The sequence below is a fragment of the Prionailurus bengalensis genome, chromosome B1 (assembly GCF_016509475.1).
Source record: "Prionailurus bengalensis isolate Pbe53 chromosome B1, Fcat_Pben_1.1_paternal_pri, whole genome shotgun sequence".
In the NCBI taxonomy this organism is placed as follows: domain Eukaryota; kingdom Metazoa; phylum Chordata; class Mammalia; order Carnivora; family Felidae; genus Prionailurus; species Prionailurus bengalensis.
The window spans coordinates 81,095,278-81,123,037 of NC_057344.1; the positions used below are offsets into that span (position 1 = coordinate 81,095,278).

At 38.1% G+C, this 27,760-nt stretch overlaps 1 protein-coding gene and 1 long non-coding RNA gene across 3 annotated transcripts in view; one reads left to right on the plus strand and one right to left on the minus strand.

Annotated features, from left to right (window-relative positions):
* The window catches only part of SLC10A7 (solute carrier family 10 member 7), a 253,210-nt gene that overhangs the window by 110,328 nt on the left and 115,122 nt on the right, over positions 1-27,760 (plus strand). The window lies entirely within an intron of this gene.
* On the minus strand, positions 10,182-24,478 carry LOC122475828. Its single transcript, XR_006295316.1, has 3 exons — positions 23,100-24,478; positions 12,201-12,253; positions 10,182-10,873 (listed from the first exon to the last, which is right to left on the minus strand). It is a non-coding gene; the product is annotated as an uncharacterized LOC122475828 (long non-coding RNA).

Consider the following 27,760-nt stretch of genomic DNA (forward strand, 5'->3'; position numbering starts at 1 on the left):
CTAGGGCCTTTAGGAAGTAAACCACAAGGGTTGGTCCCTAATCCAATAGGACTGGTGTATTCATAAGAAGAAGAGGGGACACAAGGGGAGCTCACTTACTCAGAGGAAAGGCCAGTGAGGTTACAGTGAGAAGGCAGCTCTCTGCACATCTAACTAACTCTGCTTGCACCCTGGTACCAGCCTTCCAGCCTCAAGTGTACAGGAAATCAATTTCTGTTGTTTAAGCTACCTAGTCTATGGTATTTTGTTCTGGCAGCCTAAGCAAACTAACACACCCTGAATGTGAGAATCTATAGTGGCCCTGCAAATTTCCACCTAGCTGCAGAATTACACACAGTATTGCCATAATGTACTAAAATTTCTAGGAGACTCTTAAGTTTTGAGCTATGAAGAGGATGATAGAAATTGATAGCATTAAACCTGGCATCATCCTAGTCAGACTCAAAGTGGTGACCCAACATGGTGAAGGGATTAATAGATGATAAGAAAGCTGATATTCCTACAAAGTGAGAACTATAGGACGCTTCAGAGGAAAAAAAAATTGACTGAAATCTCCCATCCACTAGTATGCATCGGTCAACTTTAAGCAAGAAGATGGGAAGTAGACAATTGCTGATTTTGGTTCTGATGTTCAACAAAGTAATGAATTTCTAGACTCTTTCCATCTCTCTGCTCTGCTCTACTTAGCTGTTGCTCTTTTACTCGCTTGCTTTGTTGTCTTGTGGTAGCAAGATGGCTGCTGTAGCCTCAGGCATCGTGTCCTTTTTCAAGGTATGATGGAAGGGGAAAGGCATTGCTAGAAAGGTTTCCTCTCATCTCTGCCCTTTTAATAGGTAAGAGAAGCAGAAACAAATGGCTTTCAGCAGACTTTCTCGAATATTTCATTGACTATAACTCAATCAGAGGGTTACTGCTAGCTGTAAGGAAAGGAGACAGGTTGAGTATCTATCAAAGGGAACAGAATTCTCCTTTGCTTCTTGACGTTCTTCCCTTTGTGGCACACATAGGAAATGTAACATTTGTTATACATCCTGGGAGTGAAGAGAATGCTCTTGCTGCTCCAGGCCCTGCCCATCTGCCCTGAGTGTTAGGGGGAAGTCAATATCTTGGCTATCTATGGTGCATTTAAGGCTCACATTAGTTGGAAATGACTAGTGGACTAGCCATGAGTCATATTCTAGTTGGACATATTGTTGCCCCAAAGAAAGAAGTGTTACATGATTTCATTAGCATATGAGAAGATGGGAATGGCTATTAGATAGGCATCTCATAGAATCTGACCCAGTAGTTGTTTGCTTCAAAAAATTATGTTTGATCTTGGAATACGCTATATTTGGATTTGAATACATGTGAATCTGTTACTCTCAGAAGTCACTGTTTCTACCCCCCCCTCCCCCCGCCTTTTAATAGTGAGATTATTATATACTGTTAAAGAAGCTTGGAGCTGGAAAGTTGACTTCCTTTTCCAGGCGTATTTTCAGCCTCACTGCAGTCTGACTTCTGCATACATTGGTTATCCCAGTAGTTGGTAAAAGGAAAGTGGGGGACAGGAAAGGGCCCATCACCTACGTGAATCAAGTTTATATGTGAGAGACCAGAGTTGCATAGTCAGCTTGTGAGGAAGAATCCTAGGAACCAGGCTCCAAGCACATCGGTTGTAGTTGTCTTCTAATGTGTCACACTGTTGAGGGTGCACATCAGTAGGTCTCCAGTCTCCAGTATAATCGGTCAGGATGCTCCTCTCCATAGCAGAGAGTGGAGAGCAGGTAGGAGCTGCGTCAGCAGTGAGTTCCAGGCGGTTGCCAAGGCTTTGCTCTGCAAAACACGGTTGAAGAGCTTATGGAATGAAGGTGTGAAACTTTAACTCTTCTATGCTCCAAAATACATAGATGGAGTGCCTAAGGTAGAAATGGGAGAGTAGTTCATATATTAGGTATTTGGTGATAGTCTTAAAAACAATATTTCCTCTAGAGTAGTCCTTAGCCTGGAGGCTTGGGATCCTAGTCAGTTCTGAAAATTTATATTCAAAATGTATTCTATAATTGTATATGGATTTTTCTAGAGAGAAAAGCCATAGCTTTCATCTAATTTTCAAAGATTAAGGACAGAGAATATGCCGAATGCTTAAATAACACAGACTTGAAGCAGTTTTTCAGGTCTCATTAGAGTTATTTTAAGAGAATTGTGGCTTCTAATTGTTCTATAACCTGATAATCTGTTTAAACACAAATTTGTCTTTGATGTACAAGGTTTTACAATATGTGCAGTATGTAGCATAAATGGCTTTATGGAAAAGGTATGCTTTTCTCCAAAATATTCCTCAGGCCTGAGTCCACAAAATTTAGGTTTTTTTCTTGAGGAAGATAAAATCGATTGTAGGGGATGACCAAAATTACGCAGTGTTTTTGTAAGCAGTATTGCTACCTCCAAGATTACTTAAAATTAAGGGTAAATTACTTACAATTGTCAAATGCTTAATTATTTATTAGTATTTGCAGAATTTGAATACCCATGGTATTTAGATATTTACCAAGTTAGGTTTTTAATCATAGCAAAATAATGATAGATGATAGACAGATAGGTTGGTAGATATAGGTACATAAAGAAAGAATGAGCTTTCTCTATTGTAAAACAATTGTCAGTTCTTCATTGCCTTCAAAGTTATTTCTGTCCTTTAGATGTGTGTGTTTAAATAATTTTTCCCTTGTGGATGAGGCTGACAGCATTTTCTAAATTGATTTTCTATCTGTAATATTCCAACCGTATTTCAAACCTCATTAAAGCCCTTTTCATCATTTCTCTGACTCCATTAGTTATGGCAGCATCTCAAAATTTAGTTTTCTCAGTAAATTTCATTATTGTGGTTACCAAATCATTATAAAATGATCAGAGGAGTAGGAGGGAGAGAAGAGGAATTGACATATGAGGACACAGTGAAAGATGAGGACTCTTTGGCCTGTAAAGTAGAAATCTATCAAGTCATGAATGCCATAGGTTAGGTGCACATGGACCAAGATGGTAGAACTGGAAATAGAAAGAGGAAGGGGCATGCTTAGAACTCTTGAAAACTAAGAAGTAGAGGTACTTAACAGAGGCAGAAATGTCATCTTAAAGAGTTTTTGGTGAATTTATTTCAGAAACAGTGAGAAACTAAATTATAGCAAATCTGGCTGTAAACGCTGAACAGATCTTGAATAATTGTATTATTATGCCACGCATGGCTCTTATTTTTTATCATGTTCTGGGACATCCTTTAGAAACAGAATTTTGCACTGTTTGGGCAAGGTGGGGCCTGATCTAGAAAGATAATCCCTATGCTTTTTTCATGTGAAGTTGGGAAAGAAGACTAGTAATAACCCAAATTACATATCAGTAAAGACTATATCTTCAGTTTATTCTTACAGTGAATTCATCCTTTATAAAGGAAGTGCTTTCATATCTGAAGTTCGCTGTAAGTAAGAAACAAAATATAGACAAGGATGTTTTTATCTTTATTCAGTTTTTAAAGTTTATTATTGTCAGTTTATTTATTATATTTTATTTATTTATCATTTATTGTGAGAAAGAATGCACGCATGCAAACAGGGGAGGGGCAGAGACGGGGAGAGAGAGAATCCCAAGCATGCTCCATGCTGTCAGCACAGAGCCACACGCGGGGCCTGAACTCACAAACCATGAGATTCTCATGACCTGAGCCAAAACCAAGAGTCGGACGTTTAACTGACTGAGCCACCCAGGCACCCCTTCATCTTTAACAAATAAACAGCTCTTGCAGCTAACAAGGAAGTAAATATGTATATCAATGGAAAAATGAGCAAGATCTCACACTGGCCATTCACAGAGGAACAATAAAATTATGAAAAGATGGGGCGCCTGGGTGGCGCAGTCGGTTAAGCGTCCGACTTCAGCCAGGTCACGATCTTTCGGTCCGTGAGTTCGAGCCCCGCGTCAGGCTCTGGGCTGATGGCTCAGAGCCTGGAGCCTGTTTCCGATTCTGTGTCTCCCTCTCTCTCTGCCCCTCCCCCGTTCATGCTCTGTCTCTCTCTGTCCTAAAAATAAATAAACGTTGAAAAAAAAATTAAAAAAAAAATTATGAAAAGATATGTAACTATATTGTTGATCATATCTGTGCAAATAAAACTAAACATTTTCCATTTCTGAAATTAGTAAAGTTTAACAAGATTGACTTATTGGTGAGAATGGAAAGACTTTGCAATATACACTGTTGATAGGTCTGTAAATAGATATGAGCTTTGTAGATGGAAGTCTCACGATATGGATCTAAACTGGAAATGCTGAGAACAATAACTAATAATAGCATCTGTTGGGGCACGTGGGTGGCTCAGTTGGTTGAGTGTATGACTCTTGATTTTAGCTCAGATTGTGATCTTGCAATTCGTGGGTTTGGGTCCCACGTTGGGCTCTGTGCTGACAGTGTGGAGCCTGCTTGGGATTCTCTCTCTCCTTTCTCTGCCCTACCCCCAGTCACACTTGGGCATGCACACACACATACTCTCTCTCTCTCTCTCAAAATAAATAAATGAACTTAAAAAAAAGATAATAGCATCTGTCAGAGCAACCATGGATTTGGTGCTGTGCTAAACACTTAGCATGTATTGTGTTTTTTATTTTCAATAAGTGTTATTACTCTTGAATTATATGAGGAAACCAGAACTAAAAAGAGTTTGATTTTTTTCCCCCAGGATGATAGCAGATATTCAGTGATGAAGTCAAGATATAAACTTGCACATTTCTAACTCCAGATTCCACAACAATAAGTACTGTGTTGCACAGCCTGTTCTTGGTGGGTCAGTTCCCCTTCTAGGAATTTGTGTGAAAAACACAGTTATCAAATGCCTGAGTTGCACATGTAAGAATGTCTTGCAAATGGCAAGATTTCATTCTTTTTTGTGTCTGAGTAATGTTTCTTTGTGTGTGTGTGTGTGTGTATGTATGTATATATATATACCACCTCTTCTTTATCCATTCATCAGTCTATGGGCACTTGGGCTGTTTCCATAATTTGACTATTGTAGATAATGTTGCTATAAACATCGGGTGCATGTATACCTTTGAGTTAGTATTTTTATATTCTTTGGATAGATACCTAGTAATGCAATTGCTGGATCATAGGACAGTTCTATTTTCAACTTTTTGAGGAACCTCCATACTCTTTTCCAGTGTGGCTGCACCAGTTTGCATTCCCACCAGCAGTGCAGGAGGGTTCCACATTCTTCACATCTTCCCCAAGTTTCTTGTGTTGTTGATTTTAGTCATTCTGACAGGTGTGAGGTGATATCTCATTGTAGTTTTGATTTGCATTTTCCTTGATAATAAGTGATGTTGAGCATCTTTTCATGAGTCTGTTAGCCATCTATATGTTTTCTTTGAGAAATGTCTATTCATGTCTTCTGCACATCTTACAATTAGATTATTTGTTTTTTGGGTGTTCAGTTTGATATGTTCTTTATAGATTTTGGATACTACCCCTTTTAGTTTTGTTGATTGTTTCCTTTGCTGTGCAGAAGGTTTTTATTCTGATGTAGTCCCAAGAGTTTATTTTTGCTTTTGTTGCCCTTGTCTGAGGAGACATATCTAGAAAGAAATTGCTATGGCCAAGGTCAAAGAGGTTACTGCCTGTGTTCTCTTCTAGGATTCTTATGGTTTTTTGGTGTGTGTGTATGGTGTAAGAAAGTGGTCTAGTTTCATTCTTTTGTATGGTGCTGTCCAGTTTTCCCAATACCATTTGTTGAAGAAAACATTCTTTTTTCCATCGCATTCTTTCCTGCTTTGTTGAAGATTAATTGAACATATAGTTGTGGGTTCATTTCTGGGTTTTCTTTCTGTTCCGTTGATCTATTTTTTTTTTTTTTTAAGGATGACTCTTTAACGTTTATTTATTTTTGGGACAGAGAGAGACAGAGTATGAACGGGAGAGGGGCAGAGAGAGAGGGAGACACAGAATCGGAAACAGGCTCCAGGCTCTGAGCCATCAGCCCAGAGCCTGACGCGGGGCTCGAACTCCCGGACCGCGAGATCGTGACCTGGCTGAAGTCGGACACTTAACCGACTGCGCCACCCAGGCGCCCCCCCTTGATCTATTTTTGTGCCAGTATCAAAGTGTCTTGATCACTACAGCTTTGTAATATAACTTGAAGTCCGTAATTGTGATGCCTCTAGCTTTGCTTTTCTTTTTCAAGGTTGCTTTGGCTATTTGGGGTCTTTTTGGGTTCCATACAAGTTTTAGGATTATTTGTTCTAGCTCTGTGAAAAATGCTGTTTGTATTTTGATAGGGATTGCATTAAATGTGTATATTGCTTTGGGTAGTATAGACATTTTAAAAATATTTGTTCTTCTAATCCATGAGCTTGGCATGTCTTTTTATTTCTTTGTGTCATATTCAGTGTTTTACAGTTTTAGGAGTACAGGTCTTTTACCTCTTTGGTTAGGTTTATTCCTATGTATCATATTGTTTTTGGTGCAGTTGTAAGTGGGATTGATACCTGAATTTGCCTTTCTGCTGCTTCATTATTGGTATAAGAATGTAACAGATTTCTGTAAGTTATCCTGTGACTTTAGTGAATTTGTGTATTAGTTCTAGCAGTTTTTTTGTGGAGTCTTTCGAGTTTTCTATAATAGTATTATCTGCAAATAGTGAAAATTTTATTTCTTTGTCAACATGGATGCCTTTTATTTATTTTTTGTTGTTTGCTTGCTGTGGTTAGGACTTCCAGTACTATATTAAATAAAAGTGGTGAGACTGGACATCCTGTCTTATTTCTGACCATAGAGGAAAAGCTCTCAGTTTCTCCCCATTGAGAATGATATTAGCTCTGAGTTTTAAAACAGCTGTCCCAATCTTCACTCCTTATAGCACTGTCCCTCCTCAATTTACTCTAATCAAGACTCCCTGGCACTCTACGAAGGACTTAACTCAGTTTTTATCAAGGTTACCAGTTACCTCCATCTAGCCAAAGCCAGTGATGGTTTCTCTGTTCTGGTCTTACTCAAAGACACATAAGAATGTTCTATACCTTCAGAGTATACCCTCTTTGAAACATGTTTTGCTCTTCATTTCCATGATATCTCCCTCTTCTAGGATTTCCATCTACTTTACTGACCATTCCTTCTCAGTTTCCTGTGTTGGTTCTTTGCTCTGCTTTAAATTCTCACTATTAGAAGGTCTCAGTGCTTGGTGATGGGTCCTGGTCTTTTTTCTGTCTACAGTAACTCAGGAAAGTTCAGCCAATTCCATGGTTTTATGTAACATCAAAATGCACTGCTACCAAATTGATATCTTCGGGTCTAACTTTTCCCCTAAATGCCAGACTCATATGAAAAGGTCTGTTTGATGTCTAATCTTGGACATTTATTAGATTTACCACATGCAAAATATTCTTGATTCTTGATCTCCTTCCCCGTCCTTAGGTTACTTCTCCTTCAGGCTTTCTCATTTCAATAAATGGCTCTACTCATTAAGTGAATTTAAGAGTGTTCCTGGAATTCTCTCCACTGTCTCTTCCCCCCAACCCATATCTAACTTATCAGTAAATCCTATTGGATCTACCCCAAAATATATCTCGAGCTCATCAACTTCTTTTCATCTTCACTGTTACTACCCAAATACCAGATACCATCAACTCTTGCCCTGTAATTATTCCCTAATCAGTCTCACCTGCTTCTACTCTAATCTCTCTAAAATTCTGACTTCACATAACGGCTAAAGTAATCTTTTTAGCATATAAACCTCATTTTATGTCACCATACTCTATCCCAACTCTTCCCTTTTTTTTTTATTATTTTTTTTAATGTTTATTTATTTTGAGAGAGAGAGATAGAGAGCAAGCAGGGGAGGGGCAGAGAGAGGGAGACAGAGAATCCCAAGCCAGCTACACACTGTCAGTGCAGAGCCCGATGCGGGGCTTGAACTCATGAACCATGAGATCATGCTCTGAATTGAAACCAGGAGTCAGACACTTAACCGATTGAGCTACACAGGTGCCCCAACTCTTCCCTAGTTTTAAAACCTCTGGTGTCTCCTGGGGCACCTGGGCGGCTCAGTCAGTTAAGCATCAGACTTCGGCTCAGGTCGTGATCTCCTGGTTTGTGAGTTCAAGCCCCATGTCAGGCTCTGTGCTGACTGCTCAGAGCCTGGAATCTGCTTCAGATTCTGTGTCTCCCTCTCTCTCTGCCTCTCCCCTGCTCGTGCTGTCTCTCTCTCTCTCTCTCTCTCTCTCTCTCTCTCTTGCAAAAATAAATAAATATTTAAAACCTCTGGTGTCTTCTGTTGCCCATCAGAGAGAATTTATAGACTCCTTATCCCAACCAGTAAGGTCTTAGTAGCTACCCTTGCCTTCCTCCTTGGCCCCACCTAATACATACCACATACTTAGCACACTCCAGCAACACAGAGTCTCTCCTCAAACACACCAAGCCATTCCCCCCAGCTCAGGGCCTTTGCAGTAGCCATCCCTCTTTCTAGAACATTCTTTCTTTTGGTCTTCACTGGATTGGCTCTTTCTTGTCCCTCAGGTGTCAGCTGAAAAGGCATCTTCCCGGTGGCCTTTCATAAGTACCCCCCAGTACTTTCTAACACATCAACTTTTTTTATTTCTTCAAAGCCATTATCATTATCAGAAGTCATCTTGTTAATTTGTCTGTTGTGTGTCAATTGCACTGGAGTGTAAGCTCTAAGAGAGGAGAGACCTTGCCTGTCTTTTTCATTCTAATGTCCCTGATATCTATATTGTGTCTGGCACCTAGCCTGTGCCAGTTTAAATAGCTATAGAATAAATAAACCATTTTCCAGGCAGGACTCAGGATAGAACAAAAAGCTTGGGGATTTGTGAGTCTTATAAGTTAGCAGTGTATGATACATATTTGCATGCAAGGTTTTGCTTTTCCCAGCCTGGCTGTTTTTTCTCTGTCTTTTCTCTTTCTTCAGGATGGACTTGTCTGTGTTCCCATCTCTAAACAGCCTTTACAAAGCCATATTTCATCCTTCTTGTCTTTTGACATCACCCAGAGATTCTTTCCTGAAAAAGAGTAATTCTAGCACACTGTGGTCCATAAAGCTGTTTCTTATTATATCAAATTAAAGGGCTTCCTGATCACTGGTCCAAGGCTTGTCTACTTTTCTTATAACAAATGTTCCACTATTGTTACAGTGTAATTTTGTATAGATTCTCCTTTGGAGTTTCTGGTTTTCTTGATCTTAATTTGTCTTCTTTGACTTCTTTTGTGATAAAAAACCTTTTTGGTACTTCTTCTCTTACTATACTTTAAACAGAAAGAAATCAAATATGTAAGTTATAAATGGATGCCACACATTCATTGTGCATATGTGTGTGTGTGTGTGTGTGTGTGTGTGTAAGTATATATAACTATTACCTTTGTTCTATGAAAGGAAGGTATATGGAAAATGACCTCCAAAGGCCAAAGGAGCCATAAGACCAAAGAAAAAGGCCAACAAGTCCAGCTTGATGAGAAATGGTTTATTAAGGGGATTTATGGATAGCAACCTGTCTTGGGTGGGCACAAAAGGAGTAGGTCTTCACATCCCCACCTCCCTTAAGACCTGTTTTATAGCCCTAGAGGCTGGGAATACATGCTGAGGGACCACTCCAAAGAAGAATCTTTAAGAATAGGTGTATGTCATAGTCATATCTCCAGGGCAGATCAATGACTTTATGCCCCAAGGGTATGGTATAAGCAAAAGGAAAGAAGTAGGGGGAGGGTAGGGAGAGGCTGTGCTCAAGAAGATTTCAGGTCACAGAACAGTCATGGTGGCAGATTTGTCCAAAGTGGCATTAGTCTAGTTGGACAACCTTTTTTCACGTGGCTCTTCCTTATATCCTAATTGCTGTTTCATTGTCAAAATATATATCAAATTAAATACAAGGATGCTGACTTATATAAAGAGATTTGTCTAGGGGCGCCTGGGTGGCGCAGTCGGTTAAGCGTCCGACTTCAGCCAGGTCACGATCTCGCGGTCCGTGAGTTCGAGCCCCGCGTCGGGCTCTGGGCTGATAGCTCAGAGCCTGGAGCCTGTTTCCGATTCTGTGTCTTCCTCTCTCTCTGCCCCTTCCCCGTTCATGCTCTGTCTCTCTCTGTCCCAAAAATAAATAAACATTGAAAAAAAAAATTTTTTTAAAGAGATTTGTCTATTTTTTTTCCAGTACAGAATAGAATTTTTTTTTTTAATTGAAGGTCTAGCAGAAGAGGTACTCATTTGTAGGTATTTGCTCATGTATGCACATACTCACATACTTCCAGAAATCTCAAGGTGTTCCTAGGAGTTATTGTGTTCTGCTATATGATGTTGCAGAAAATGCCAATACTTTATCAATAACACTGTGAACACTTGTGACATTATATGCATCTGCACTGCCTGAAGAGCTAACTGTGCTTCAACTCTGGTCCCCAGAGTCTCTGCCCAGAAGGAACTTCTTTAGTTATTGCTTTATCCAGGTTTTCTTCCATCTTTAGTTTCCACTTTTATTTTGTATTGTTAAATTATACTCCAGAGAATTCTTAAAGGTGTTTCTATTGCTCTCCTGTTTTGATGCTACCCCAGATCTACTTACCCTACAGGACTACATCCTTCCATGACCTGCTGAGATCTTTTATTCGCTCTCAAACCCACGGACTTCTGTTTCAACACCACTTTAGCATGAGTGGACGGGCCATACTGAAGGACTTTTGCTGAATGATCTCATTTTTGTGACTTAATGAGAAGCTCTATTAAGCGGGGTGTGAGGGAGCAATCAAGCTGTCCAATAGCTAAATTTCCTAGGCTGTTGTGCTGTGCAGATTCTTTAGTACTAAAGGTTGGAACATAGTCATGGTGTTTTCCAGCTAAAGGTTGTAATCCTAGAGCAAAGACAGAAAGTTACCTGTGATCAATTTTATATATTTTCAGGGTTGTATTTCAAAAGGAGATCTATCTTACACTGAAATTCCTAGATGGCTTCAGTGTTGCTTTGTAGTTGTTGACTTGGAAGCAATTCCCAGTTGTCTAAAAACTTTTCTGACATTATTTTAGCTGACAAATAGTATACAAGTGGCCCTGTTTTTAAATGAATATTATTTAATCCACATTAAACCATCTTTTAGTTCTTACACAAGTCTAAAATTTATTAAAGTCAAAAGTAATGTTTAGGGAGGGTAAAATCATAAATATGATTCATAAATACTTAAAAAATCAACAATAGAGCTCCTGGTTGAATAGAAATCTCACTTAGAATTGTAGTTTATCTTTGAAAGAAAAACTTCTGGGATTAAGGGTAAACCAGTTTTAGAAAAGAAATCAAATATTATGGAATTTGAAAATCTAATTTGGCAGATATTAGATTAATGGCCTGTAAAACCTTAGAGTCTGAATTCAGTTTACAGAGTGTTTGACTTAATTCTCTTATTTCTTTTTCTCATTTTTCCTTTGTTATTTATGTTTAAATCTTAGTGACTTTTCCTTGTATGGGTTTAAACATTTTGTACTGAATTCTAAAGAAACAGGTCCCTACCTGCCTTTTTCTCAGTGAACTTTTGAGGAAGCTGTGGTCAGGAATTTTTGTGTGTGTGAAATTACTCTTTTTATAAATATATAACCCCACAGTTTCACCAATGTACATGTTTTTTGCTGGCAAATAAGTAGGGATTTAAAAATTTGGCATATAAAAAGCAAGGTTGATAAAGGCCTTTTCATATATTTGTATCCCTAATATGTTTTTATTTTTTAAAAATATGCCGCAGCTGATTGAACTAAATTTGATTTTGACTTGTGCCACACAACTATAATTCCTTTAAAAACATGTCAATATGCAATATATTTAAGATGATGTCAGCAACAATTCCTTCTTTATTTAGAGTAATGTAATCTGAAACTATCAACCTTTTCTACTTTCATGAGCTTTTGACTTTCAAAACATAATGCATGAAATAATGTATTTTATTTTTGGTAAAATGTCCATCATTGGAGGGAAAATTTTTATTTAAATATGCTCGTTCCATTGATATGGGTGTTTCTATCAGTATCTTTGTTTCTTTGAATATTCTAAACCCTTTGAGTTACTTTGGCTTAATTAGTTATCGCCTCATTTAAAAGTTAATATCATGATTTCTCTTTGTGGTCAAGAAATTAGACTAATAAGGGTGATTAAGGTGGGGAACAAAATATCAAATGATATCAGAGTTTAGTTACCTTATCGGTTCTCTTCAGATAGACAGGATTATGCAACATGTTGGCTAGTAGCTCTGGGCCAGAGAGAAGGAATAATTAATATTGGAAGTATGTGGAGAGAAAAAACTCTGTAGGTTGACCTATAATGCAAACAATCCATGATGTGTAGCAAAAAGAAGAATGATCAGTGTCTTGAATTCAAGGGCCAAAGTGGCTTACTTTTATAAGGATATCTTATTGATTTTTATGAATGTTAAGTTCCATAAAGTCTAAATTGAGCAAAGAAAAATGAATGACGTATTTAATTATCTACAAGTATAGGGTTGGGGGAACTTCAGTGGATAGAAAGTACATTGAAATATTAAACAACCAAAGTAGAAACCCTCTTTTAGTAAGATATTCATGCTGTGCAATACACATACACTAGTTATTTCTGGTTTTTCACTTAAGTTATTACATGTTAGCACTAAAGAGCATGTCTGATGTTAATATTGTTGGGATCAAATATATATTAGCACCTGACACCAGATCACTCACAGACAGCCATATTCATTTATTTGTGAATTGTTCTATCTATTATGCGCATCCATTATGATAAGTGCTGTGACAGGACAGGAGGGTGCAAAATTGAATCACATGAAAAACCTACCCTGAATGAGCTTCTACTTTAAAAAGAGAGATATGAATACATAAATATATGAAATATAAGGTAGTAGAAACTGTGCTTTAAATACAAGGTAGTAGAAATTGTGTGCTTTAACAAGCATGCACGTGAGGAACAGGTGACATGGTAACAAGGAGTGAGAGCTCAGTGATTTAGGGAGGGGGGGAGATAAAATTGATCAGGTAAGACTCCATACAAGAAGTAGAACTGTTGATCAGAGACCAATATTCCCTTTAAACATTTCTGATAGCTGAACAAAGTTCATGTACATCTAATAAGGCATGGCTTTTGAAAAATATAGATTATTCATTTTGTAGTCATGTGAATAAGAGTATGGAGGAATGTGATCCTATGGGTAAGAAAAGGGACTTGGAAGGATGATGTCTTTGAATCTTCTCCAGGTCCTCCACATTTTCATTTGTCCATTTGTTCATAGGTATTGTATTTGTACATGGTGGGCTCTGTAGGCTATCCAAATAGGTATATTGCTAAAGGTAAAGTTACATACTTTTGTCTTGGTGTACTCATCAGTGCTTATCTAGTATAATTGGCCTTTATAGTTTATAATTTAAAGTATAATATTTATGCTCATTGAAAAAAATTTTTATGGTAAGCTGCCTCATATTTAGCCATGTCAATACTCATTAACTACTTTGTTATAGAAAGGTAGAAAAGAAGAATATAAAACAGGACCTGTTTATTTTGTTAATCAGTTGTAGCACTGGTAAATGAAAAAGTTAATGAGGTAGAATGTTGAAATAAATACTTAAATCAGGTTTTTATTCATGATGTAACCATGGATTTTGAAAATTTGAAATCTAGGGCTGACCTTGATCAGTCTCCAGAGTCGGTGGAATTGGTTGTACATATTAGGTTCAAGAAAACTTGCAATCATTCTGATGAGATTTCCCAATATATGGAATAATACTGTTTAGATGCAAGGATTAGCTGCATTCCTTGAGATAGATCGATGAGTGAAACAATTTTACCTTTTTTTTTTTTTAGTTTATTTTGAGAGAGAAAGAGCATGTGTGCAAGTGGGACGGGGGCAGAGAGAGAGAGAGAGAGAGAGAGAGAGAGAGAGAGAAAGGGGGAGAGAGAGAATTCCAAGTAGGCACTGAGTTGATAGCATGGATCTCATTCTCACAAACCCATGAGATTATGACCTGAGCGGAAATCAAGAGTCAAGGCACTTAACCGACTGAGCCACCCAGGTGCCCCAAAACAATTTTACTTTAATTATCCATCATTTTTCATTGTGATTTTAAATGTGTTTATGCTTTGGAGTTGAGAGCTATCAAGCGTACTCTGAAATCTATAAAGAACCGCATTTTCAAAAAGTGCTCTGAGTAATTGGTCTTATGGGTAGGCTCCAGTATAGAGTTAGATGTGCACACAGCGTTGCCTTTCCCTAAAAACACACTGCATGCATTTCCCATTCAGATGATATTTACTACGACTTCATTGGACTGCATATAGTTCTGAATAATTTACACTTATCTCAGCTTTACCTATCCTTGAATTGGATAGGTAATGACTTACGGTGAGCGTTTTTAATTAGCCTTTCTTTTATTTGTGTTAGAAATGACTCTGTGTCATGAACTTACTCATTCAACAGGATCAGATGTTTGTTGACCTCTGTGTTCCCAGCACCAGCACAATATCTTAGTGAACGAGATGGATACACTTTCAACATTTATAAAGGTTACGTTCTAATGTGGGAAGCAAACATTAAGCAACTAATTATATGATGTTACCTAAGAGTATATATGTGAAGAGAGAATGTATCAGAGGGACCATCTCAGTGAATTCCTCTTCCACCTTTTTAAAGTTGTGTGATCTTCCATATATTCATCTTCCTAGGACCCATCTTCACATATGTAAATAGGGATAGTAATACTAACTTCATGGGGTTGTTGTGAAAATAAATGAAAAAAAATGCATGTAAAAAGTTGGGTGCAATGCCTATTACACAGGAACATTTAGTAATTACTACCTATTAGTCTTTGGAGGGGTAGGGGAAGCCTTCTCTGAGCATTTGGCTTTTAAGCTGAGAGCTGAACAATGGTAGGAATTTGCTAAATGGAGAACATTACATAAGAGAAAACACCATGTTCAAAGGCCCTGAGGCAGGATTGCCCATGATGTTTTCAAAGAACTGAAAGAAAGCCATTGTGCCTGGAGCTCAGAAAATGAAGTGGAAAATGGCTTGAGATGAGGCTGAGGTAGGCTGGGGTAGCTAGATCACACAGGGTCTCCTGGGCCTTGTTAAAGAGGATTTAGGGTTTTATTCTAAGGGCAATAGGAAGAATTTCCACAGGGAAATGACATGATTAGATTTGAGTTTTAGAAAGATTGTTCTGGCCTTAGTATTGAGAGCAGTTCAAAATCTTTTATCAAGAATTAAGGGTCTGGCTAGTCTCTAAAGGGACCTTTTGGGGAATAATATTGGTGGGTATTTTTGCTAGTGTCATCTTCTTAGGTGTTGGTCTCAGAACAGCAGTCAGTGATGTAATTGACATTGTCAATTTCTAGTTTTTAAGTAAATCTGGGGATCATGGATATGTGAGTGTGTATATGTGTATGTACATATATACAAAAATATAAAAACACAGAGTGTGTGTGTGTGTATACACATATATATACAAATATGTCAGTATAAATATACACACGTATGTATATATACACACACACACATTCTGTCACCCAATAAGGAGGGAGCCCAACTTATTTTCTGAATATGATCATTCAGTCTCAATGTTTTTTTGAATTATGGCATAAATGTTTAAGAGATGAGGGAGAGAAAATATATTTACCAATCCCTTTAATCTGTAAGGTATAATGACACATCAGGATGATTACTCTTCATGTGAGATTGGGAATTATTGTGTTATACATAACAACTTTATAATATACATCCCAAAATTTCAATTGCAGAGATACAGGCGAATGCTGTGTTCTCCTCTGTGTCATGATGAATGCAGCAGTTGTGCATATATACAAGAATAGATCATACTGAGCATCCCCTGAGCTCTGTTTGCAGACAAGTCGTATCTCCACCATGACAAAATTCCCACAAGATTTTGAATTATTAATGTTTTGGAATCTGCGGGATTCAGCAGATATGTTCAGTGTTATTGATGGCAGCAAACTTTATCTCTTTTATTTCTGAGACACATAATGAAATGGGGAGTCCCTCAAATAACCACAGTTAGTGTTTAGGTTAATTTTGTAGGGGCCATTGGGCTTTTGCCTTAATGTGTATAAATACGGTTTTTCTCTCTCACAGCAGATTGCACGGTAGATAGAAGGAGAGTGAATTGGCACTAATTTATGAACCCTTCCAGCCTTCTCACTGCTGTACACCCTGTGAGGGCAAGATGCTATAATTACACTTACTTCACATAATGAGAGCTTTTAATGACAATTACTGATGAGAGTTAGGGATGTTTGGGGACCTTACAGAAGATGCATTGACTCTTAGAAGAGACGACTTCATGTGCCTTTTGTGTGGCTCAGTCCCTAACAACTGACCAGCTACTCAGTGGAACACAGCTCCATAGCCCCAAATATTTGAGTGGACTACGAACCGAGGGCATAAGGTATACTTTATTTCTCAACTCAGAATAGGTCAAAGAGTTCAAGAATTCTGTTTGCTTTTAGCAGTGTTTTTACTTTACGCTTTTTTTTCCCCCCTTGGTCACACAGACACAGGCCATTTTTCTTTTTGGTAACAAGAATAACCCATAGTCCAGACTGTTCTTCTTGGAGACATTGATTTGCACAGTCACAAATGGGTACCTAACATTATTTTCCTCTTCACACATTTGCCATGTTCAAGTTTGATGGGCCAACACTTAAAAGCTCTGGTATACTTTATATTAATATGTATATGACAATTGTAATAAAGATAAAAAATAGAGATAATTACTTATTCTAAGGGCTTGAGTTTATATGGTCTACATGTCCTTTTATGAGTAAAGCAGAAATTTTCCTTATGGATGAAGATGACATGTTTTGTTACATTTTTATAAACAATTAGACATTTCTTTAAAAAAAATTTTTTTTTCAACGTTTTTTATTTATTTTTGGGACAGAGAGAGACAGAGCATGAACAGGGGAGGGGCAGAGAGAGAGGGAGACACAGAATCGGAAACAGGCTCCAGGCTCCGAGCCATCAGCCCAGAGCCCGACGCGGGGCTCGAACTCCCGGACTGCGAGATCGTGACCTGGCTGAAGTCGGACGCTTAACCGACTGCGCCACCCAGGCGCCCCAACAATTAGACATTTCAATCATACAACACGTCAACATTTAATTAGCAGGATGATAGCACCCCTTTTCAGCTTCAGGATCTCTCTCCTTAAAGAAAATGGGTCAAGATTTGTTAATTTGTTTCTTTTTCCTTTTCAAGTTGCTCTGAGCATTAGTTTCTCCCAAAGCTCCTCTTGCTTTTATATTCTGTATATTTACAACCATTTACTTTCAATTTTTGCATTTTGAATTTTCCGTATTTATGTCTGCTAACTCTAAAGTTATAATTAAAAGCAAAAAGTACTTGAAATGCAGGCACATTTAAACCCAGTAAATTTAAATAACTTACAAGTAATCTGATAAAGTAGAAGGGAAAATGGTTCATGTTTTCATGACTTCTGCTGCTGAGAACCTTCCCAGATCTAGGATTCTAATTTAAATAACTATCTTTCACTTACTCTGTATCCTTTTCCCACAACTTCCCGATGCCTAGCAAACTTGAAGTCCTTAGTAATTATTAGCATTAGCAATACTATCAGTAATTGGAATCATAAAACACTATGATTGCTTTTTGTCAGTTTCAGTAAGGTTTTTTGTGAGCAGGTATGCTTATAAACCAAAAACCTTTTTTTTAGCCATGAATTCATTTACTCATTCAATAAACACACATGTTTGTTGATTGATTTTTCTGGATAAGGTATGTGAGTAAAAATATTCCTTCAAATAGCAGAATCTAGGATGTCTTCAACAAATTTTACCGTTAAAAGACTAAAGCTCAAACACTCAAACTTTAATGGTGTCATATACTATTACACTTTTCATTATCATAATCCCTAAAAAAATATGATTTGAGACCCCATAGGCTGCATTTATTAACATTTATTGAGCATTTGTTAAGCTAGGTAACTGCTGAGTGCTTTTATCTCCGTTATATCACAAATCCTAGCAGTTGCCCGTGGAGAAATGGTCATCTACATTTTATAGCTAAGGACTCTGAGGCTCATAGAGGCTGGGTAAGTGATGTGCTCAGTGTCTCATAGCCAGGAGGTCAGCCTATCAGGCCTCCTAATTCCAATTTGGAGTTCATATCTATATATCTATGTAACAGTCATATTATATTCTTTTCTTCCAATGTTATATTAGAAGCTGATCCTCTGACTTTGGCCGTGGAGACACTGAAGCTGGACCAAAGAGACTGAAGTTCTCTCTGGGAGTGTTGGTCTACTATGTTTCTTGATACTGCTTACTGTTTTTAAATGAGTTAATAGATTTCATTAAGAGTATGTGTTTAAAACTAAACACAGTGGTGTTTGGGAGAATGTATAATTCAGGGAAACAAAATTTGATGAAAATTGCTTATGCACTTTTTTTTCTTTTTTTATTTAAAGATCAAAGCCTATCAGTTACTTTGGAGTCAGACTTTAAGACAACTGAAATTATAGCCCAGTTATTTTAGGTCTCACAGCTCTGTTCAGACAGAAAGGTTGTATTTGAGCCAGTGAGTCTCAGACCTGTGAGAGCTGGGAGCCAGATCCCCTGTTTGATAACAAAGGGCCCTGACACTGGACTCTTGATGTGCGCTTTTTCCAAGGTAACATAAAATGTTTAATAGAGAACTCACAGATACCCATCTGATGGATTTTGGTGGAATTGCCAATTACAAAAACAATTATAAAAGTTAAAGTCACCTAGCTCCTCACCAGAACCCCCCCAAAGAAAAAGCCCCTTAATTCTCCATGTTTTAAACACGTACCTCTCTAAGTATTGCTGCTGTTCATGATAAATCAAGAAGTTAAAAGCTAAATCAACCTATTATAGAGTTCCAAAGATTATTGTGACTTTTTGTGTATAACAGAAAATACCAGCTTTTCTTTAATTATCTGGTATCAAGTATGAGTTATTTATCTGTTTTGGTTTTTTTGTTTTTGTTTTTGTTTTTGTTTTTGGCTAAATAGTATTACTCATTGAATTCATATATCTCTAAGTAGGCATCTACTTACACCTAATTTTAAACAAGTCATTTCACAAACATTTATTGAACACCTACTACAGGTCAAGTGAGCAATACAAACAATAAAAAGATAAGGATGACAAAAATCATAGACCAATACCCCACCTGCACAGACATGTTACTTGATCTCTCTCTACTTCCATTTCCTCTTGTAATTTGGTAATAATGTCTACCTCACAAGGCTGTTATGAGGATTAAATGACACAGTGAATGGCATATATGAAGTGCCTGGACTTGAAAAAAATTAAAGAGCTATTGTTTTATAATCCATATTTTCACTGCTAGAGTTAAGTGACTTATAGAAAATCACAAGGAGGGGCGCCTGGGTGGCGCAGTCGGTTGAGCGTCCGACTTCAGCCAGGTCACGATCTCGCGGTCCGTGAGTTCGAGCCCCGCGTCGGGCTCTGGGCTGATGGCTCAGAGCCTGGAGCCTGTTTCCGATTCTGTGTCTCCCTCTCTCTCTGCCCCTCCCCCGTTCATGCTCTGTCTCTCTCTGTCCCAAAAATAAATAAACGTTGAAAAAAAAAAATTTAAAAACTTATAAAAAAAAAAAAAAAGAAAATCACAAGGAATTGTTGAAAGGGTTGGAAATAGAATCTTAAATCCCTCTGATTTTCTCACAAACATAAATTTATTCAGTGATTTTGCTGTTTGGTTTTGCAGATGTTTATTGAGTGTCTCCTATTTGTAAGTTGCTCTGCTAAGATCTGTGGAAAATGTAAGTTACTATTGGACACACTTCCTGTCCTTACATGCTTGTGACTATTAGGGATGTGAGACATATGCACAAATAACTGTGATGCCAAGAAGAAAGAAATAAGTGATATAAAACTGGCACAGGCAACAGAAGGAAAATTAAAAAGGGAAGGGTTGGGGCGCCTGGGTGGCTCAGTCGGTTAAGCGTCCGACTTCGGTTCAGGTCATGATCTCACAGTCCATGTGTTCGAGCCCTGCGTCGGGCTCTGTGCTGACAGCTCAGAGCTCAGAGCCTGGAGCCTGCTTCGGATTCTGTGTCTCCCTCTCTCTCTGACCCTCCCCTGTTCATGCTCTGTCTCTCTCTGTCTCAAAAATAAATAAACATTTAAAAAAATTACACTTTAAAAAAAAAAGGGAAGGGTTCATGGATCGAGGGACATCTGAGTTGTGCCTTGAAGGATGGATAAGGTTTGGATATATGGAAAATGGCAGAAATACATTCCAAGGAAAAGAAACAGTAAATATATGATACAGGAAGTTGTGGGAGTTCATTAGGCTAGAGAAAGGATCTATGAAGGGCCAGCCTAACAGAAAGGATGAAGAGGCACAGAATCCATGCTAAAGTATTTAGATGAGAAGTGTCACAATGTTGTGAAATCCACCAATGAGACAGAGAGTTGAGGAGTGGAGGGTTAAAAGCGAGATGGCAAAATGTTAGCAATTGGTAACTGATGAATATAGGTGAAGAATATATAGATGTTCATTATCTTATTGGCAATTTTAATATAGGTTTGAAATTATTTTTTAAAAAGTTGAGGGAAAGAGATTAAAATACATGAGAAACTACTAAAATCAATAAGCAAAGGACAAACCACTAGCCTAAGAATAGGCAAAACATATGGCAGGAAATGCTGCAAGAGACTATAATGGCCAGTAAATGAATAAAAATATGTTCAGCCTTTTAGGTGTTAAGAGGAATTTAATTTCAAGTGATGAGACACTACTTCTCATCACCTGATTACACCATTTTTTAGGTGTAATCATATTGTGGGTATCCAGATAAAAGAGATGTTAATACTAAACTTCTGTGATTGTTGTAGGGATTTGAAAGCAGAATATGTGAAGTGCCTGCCACATAGAAGAGCTCAGTAACAACATCTCCTTCCACTATTACTATTGCCTAATAAATGATCATGAATACCTGAGCTAGGGTCCTGACAGCATGAATGGAAGAGTATCAGCTGGGTTTGGCAGCTGGTTGCATTTAAGAGAACATGGAGAAAAGAGCAGAGCTTAGGACAAACTCAGTGTGGTTTGTTTGTAAAAGAGAAATTGCTAAAGAAAATTATATTTGCTATGGAAAGGAAGAAATGTTGGCTTAATTGAGGTGTTTGCCATACTGATTGTTGAATACTCAGTCTTTTCAAGGAAGAGTCATTGAGTCATAGAAATTGAAGGTAGACCCATAATTTAAAGCCTTTTTAAATGCTCTGTTTTTCAGAATTATATTCATAAATATATATTATGGGCACACACACAAAAACAAAACAGTAAATGAAAGTATCCCCCTCCCATATCTCCTTATGGAAAGCCATTGCTAACTTTCTCATGTTTGCTACCAGAAAAATATGACGATACCAGTATAGTGTGTGTGTGTGTGTGTGTGTGTGTGTGTGTATGCCCATGCGTACATGTATGCTTTTAAAAATTCACACCAATGGTAATATGTCATATAAAAGTCTGCACCTTGCTTTTTTTTAACTCAGTGCAATCTTCCTTTATTCTATGTTAACATCTGCTTAAGAGTCTATTGACAAGATATGGCAAAAGGGTTGAATTCATCCTCCATAAATGAGCCTATAAGGTTGTATTTAGTTTTTTACTGTTATAAACAAGTAGTCATGAACATTAGTGTTTATTTATCTTGATGTTTGTTTTGGGAGCATATTGGTAGCATCGGTTCCTAGAAGTAGAACAGCTGCACCGTAAGTATTTATATTTTTAATTTTGATAAATAACTTTACTCTTAAAAGGCTCTACTGTTTTTTCTTCCTCACCAACATTAGACATTACCAACTTATAAATTTATTAAGAGAAATATAATCTTACTTAGATATATATGTATCAAGTATTTATTGTAGCATTTCTTATTTATTGTCAATTACAGGTGAGGTTGAGTAATTTTTAAAATGTTCACTGGCTTTTACATACCTTTTTTGTTTTTAATATAATATTCTGATTTTATATTTCTATAAAATTCTATAATAATTCTAAAAAATCAACCTATTGTTGTCTAAACCCCTATAATTATGTAAGTTGTATGCTTTAAAAAAACTAATAAAACTAAAATTACGTTAATTTATGTATTTGGTTCAATTAATCATTAGCTATCTCTCTCAAGGAACTGGACAAGGCACTAAGGGTGTGAATACGTTATCTTTTTACGAAAATTCCCATTACTCTTTTACATTGATTTTATATGTTATTCATATAGTAATAATCTATTTCTGTTACATTTTGCAAATATTTTGCAAATATTTTCCCAGTTATTTACCTTTTGATTGTATAATTGTTTTTGTCATATAAAGTTTTTTTTTCAATGTGCAATTAAATTTAGCAGTGTTTTCCTTTAGAGCTAGGATTTTTTTTAATCTAGGATTTATTTTTTTTTCCCTTTAATTACTGTCTTTGTTTGGGCTGCCATTAACAAAATACCATAGACTAGGTGGCTTAAACAACAGAAATTTATTTCTTGCCGTGGCTAAGAAGTTCAAGATCAAGGTTCGGGCCAATTCACTTCCTGGCAAAGTAACTATTTCTGGCCTTTGTAGGGCCATCTTCTTGCTGTGTTCTCACATGGTGGAGAGAGAGATATTGAAATCTCTGGGGTCTCTTCCTCTTCTTATAAGACACCAGCCCTATTGTTTAGAGCCCTACCCTTATGACCTCATTTAACCTTCATTAGGTCCAAAAGGCCCTATCACCACACACCGTCACGGTGTGAGTTAGCACTTCAATGTATGAATTTGGGGTGGGAGTGCATAATTCAGCCCATTGTAATTACCAAATTTTATTTTGTATTCTGTGTTAATCCACCAAACAGTTTTGAATGCCATGTGAAATCTTTACTGGTCCCAATCACTGATATTGTTTGACTTAATATATACAGTTTTTGACAGCAAGAATATACTTTTATTCTAGTACCCCTGTGTTCATCTCAAGGGCCTCTTCCGTTGGCTTATTCTGAGTGTGAAGACTATAAATATGTTAGACTTGAGGGATCGTCTGGTACAATACCTTCAATGTATATCTGTGGAAATTGAGATCCAGATTGGTAGAAGTGACTTCCTCCAAGTTTTGCAGTTAATCAGTACCAGGATTTGGAGTAGAATCCTGGTCTTTTTGGCTTCTAGTTTAGTGTTGTTTCTTAAATAAGTGAAGGAATATCTATAGAGTACTTAGAACATGCCTGGCCCCTGATAAGTGCTCCTAACTGTTAGTATTCTGACTTTGCTGATGTCATTAGTATCATCATCATTATTCATAAAGAGCACAGATTCCAAAGCTAAACTGAGATTGAATCTCAGTGACAGTGGCAGTCCGTTGTTAGCCGTTCTTAGCCTCAGGTTTCTTGACCAAAAGAGGGGACAATAATGGAACCGATCTTATAGGGAGCTGAGAGAAATAGTTGATTGTTTTATACAAAGCACTTGGCGCAATACTTGCATCAAAATGATCATTATGTGAAGTATTTACTATTATTATTAGAGAAATACTCAGTCTCCTAGAATCAGCTTGAACCAATTAATCTTGTCTAGTTGCCTCCCATTATCCTCTGAATTCATGACTGTAAGCACACTCTGAAGTGGTCGCTGAAGCAATAAAAAAATGCTCACTTATGTGATGATGGAGCAGAGCAGAGCAGAGAAAGAGACGGAGGGAACATTCAGTGGTTTTGGAGGCCCGCGTGCAGAAAGAAACTGCGGAAGCTGGGCAAGAGGGAGGTGGTGCCAGGAGGAGGTTAGAAGGTGGCAAGGAAAGCTTTACCAACATTTATGATATTTAATCCTCCTCTTTGCCTTCTCCCAATGCTAATTAATATAAAGGTCTGACTCATTTTATTGTGCTTCACCTATTACACTTCACAGATACTGTGTTTTTTGCAAAGTGAAGGTGTGTGACAACCCTGCGACGGGCATTCTATTGCACCATTCTTGCAACAGCATTTGCTCACTCTGTGTCTCTGTGTTGCATTTTAGTAATTCTCACAATATTTCACCCTTTTTCGTTGTTATTGTATTTGTTATGGGGATCTATGATTAGTGATCTTTGATATAACTATGGTGATTGTATTCAGGTGCCATGAACTGCACCCATGTAAGGTGGTGAACTTAACTGATAAATGTTGTGTGCGTTCTGACTGTGCCACTGACTGGCCATTCCCCCATCTCTCTGCTCTCCTTGGGCCTCCCTGTCCCCTGAGACACGACAATATTCAGGTTAGACCCATTAATAATGCTATAATGGCTTATACTTATAGGCCTTATACTTGTTCAAGTAAACGGAAGAGTCACACATCTCTCACTTCAAATCAAAAGCTAGAGGGGGTGCCTGGGTGGCTCAGTCGGTTCAGCCTCTGAATTGCGCTCAGGTCATGATCTCGTGGCTCATGGGTTCGAGCCCTACGTTGGGCTCTGTGCTTACAGCTCATTGCCTAGAACCTGCTTCAGATTCTGTGGCTCCCTCTCTCTCTGCCCCTCCCCTGCTTGTGGTCTGTCTCTCTCTAAAAAATAAATAAACATTTAAAAATTTTAAAAAATCAAAAGGTAGAAATGATTAAACTTAGTGAGGAAGGCATGTTGAAAGTCACGATAGGCCAATAAATTAGGCCTCTTTTGCCAAACAGTTAGCCAAGTTGTGAGTGCAAAGGAAAAGTTCTTGAAGGAGATGAAAAGCGCTACTCCAGTGAATACATGAATGATAAGAAAGTGAAACAACCTCATTGCTGATAGGGAGAAAGTTTGAATGCTCTGGATAGAAGATCAAACCGGCCACAACATTCCCTTAAGCCAAAGCCTAGTTTAGAGGAAGTCCCTAATTCTCCTCAATTCTGTGAAGGCTGAGAGAGAGGTGAGGAAGCTACAGAAGAAAAGTGTGAAGCTAGCAGAGGTTGGTTCATGAGGTTTGAGGAAAGAAGCCATCTCCATGACATCAAAGTGCAAGGTGAGGCAGCAAGTGCTGATGGAGAAGCTGCAGCAAGTTCTCCAGAAGGTCCAGCTGAGATAATTCATGAAGGTGGCTACACCAACCAACAACACCAGCCAACAGATTTTCATTGTAAATGAAGCAGCCTTTTATGGGAAGAAGATGCCATCCAGGACTTCCCTAGCTAGAGAGGAGAAGTCGATGCCTGGCTTCAGAGCTTCAAAGGACAGCCTGACTCTTTTGTTAGGGGCTAGTGCACATGATGACTTTAAGTTGAAGCCCATGCTTGTTTATCATTCCGAAAATCCTAGGTCCCTTAAGATTTATGCTAAACCTGCTTTGCCCGTGCTCTATAAATGTAACAACAAAGCCTGGATGACGGCACATCTCTTTCCGACATGGTTTACTGAATGTTTTAAGCCCGCCGCTGAGACCTACTGCTCAAAAAAAGGATTCCTTTCAAAATATTACTGCTCGCTGACAATACACCTAGTCACCCAAGAGCTCTGATGGAGATGGACAAAGAGATGAATGTTGTTTTCATTCCTGTTAACACAGTAGCAATTCTGCAGCCTGTGGGTCAAGGAGTCCTTTCGATTCTCAGGTCTTATTATTTAAGAAATATATTTCATAAGGCTATCGCTGCCATAGATAGTGATTTCCTTCATGGATTTGGGCAAAGTAAATTCAAAACTTTCTGGAAAGGATTCACCATTCTAGATTCCAACAAGAACATTTGTGATTCATGGGAAGAGGTCAAAATAACATAAACAGAGCTGGCAAAGAGTTGAGGGGTTCAAGACTTCAGTGAAGAAAGTATCTGACAATATGGTAAAAATGGCCAGAGAACTAGAATTACAAGTGGAGCTTGAAGGTGGGACTGAATTGCTGCAATCTCATGATCAAACCTGAACGGATGAGGTGTTGCTTCTTTTTTTTTTCTTTTTTTTTTTTCAACGTTTATTTATTTTTGTGACAGAGAGAGACAGAGCATGAACGGGGGAGGGGCAGAGAGAGAGGGAGACACAGAATCGGAAACAGGCTCCAGGCTCTGAGCCATCAGCCCAGAGCCCGACGCGGGGCTCGAACTCACGGACCGCCAGATCGTGACCTGGTTGAAGTCGGACGCTTAACCGACTGCGCCACCCAGGCGCCCCGAGGTGTTGCTTCTTAACGATGAGCAAAGAAAGTGGTTTCTGGAGATGGAATATATTCTGTGAAGATGCTGTGAAGATTGTTGAAATGAAAACCAAGGATTGTGAATATTACATAAAATTGGTTTGTAAAGCAGCGATAGAGTTTGAGAACACAGACTCCCAATTTTGAAAGAAGTTCTCCTGTGGGTAAAATGCTACCAAACAGCATCTCATGCTGCCCAGAAGTCATTCAGGAAAGGAAGAGTCCTCAGTGCAGCAAACTTCATTGTTGTCTTATTTTAAGAAATTGCCACAGCCACCCTGATCTCCCCCAACCCCTGAGCTGTCAGCAGCCATCAACATCGAGTAAAGACCCTCCACCAGAAAATGATTATGGTTAGCATTTTTTAGCAGTAAAGCATTTTTAATTTGAGGTACATACAGTTTTGGGTTTTTTGGTTTGTTTTGTTTTTTAGACATAATGCTATTGCCTACTTAATAAGCCACGGGACATTGTAAATATAATTTTTATATGCATGGGGAAACAAAAAAAAAATCATTTGACTCCCTTTATTGTGATTTTTGCTCTCTTGCAGTGGTCTGGAATCAAACTTGTAATAATCTCTTGGGTATTATTGCAGGATTTGTTTACCTCAACACCCAGGATTCATTGTCTCACTGCTTTGAAGAATAAAGAGATGGACACATAATAAAATGAGCAGCAGACAAAAGTTTACTGGAGTAGAAAGTAAGAAAATAAGAATGGTATAAAAGCTCTCTTTACAGAGAAGAGGCATTTGAAAGTGAGTGCCCTAAACTGTAGGCGAGGGACTGTTCTATAAGGTTCTGGTCGACTTACCCTTCCCTTCCTCCTAGTTCCTTCTCAGGCCCCACCCTTTTTAGCTTGATAACTCTAGATGCCTGGGTTGGCTGTTCCTGATTAGGTCAATTCCATTGTGTGAGGAGTCAGACTATGGTCATACTCTCCCTCATATAGTGTAAGGTTTATGGTTTACTTATTTTAGTTAAGTATTTTGTCAAATTCCTGAGGGGAACCTGAAGGGGAGTAGGTGGGGTCTGTTACAATCTTAAGAAGCCCCTTACCCCTGAGGGGCTTTACTGTGGTCAATGTCTCTCAGCATTGTTCCAAAGTATGTGGGTTTTTTCCCCCACCCAGGGACCTCCGGTCCTAACCTTTCCCTCTTTGCCTATTTTATTGTATCTTGTTCCTATCATAGTATGTCTGTAATTATATCTTGAAATGTTTTGGGCTTATAATAGAGGAGAGTTTCATAAGTCAAGACTGAGTTTTGTGTTTTTCTTATGTGCAAAAGCACAAACATTATGAAAGGAAAGTCAAGAAATAAGGTGACAATCTTATAAGAAATTTGAAATAAATTATATAATTTTAAATACATATGGAATATTTTTTTAAGTTTATTTATTTTGAGAGAGAGAGAAAGAGCGAGCGAGCAGGGGAGGGGCAGGGTGGGAAGAGAGAGAGAGAATCCCAAGCAGGCTCTGCACTGTCACCACAGAGCCCAATGTGGGGCTCAAACTCATGAACTGTGAGATCATGACCTGAACCAAAACCAAGAGTCGGACACCAACCAACTG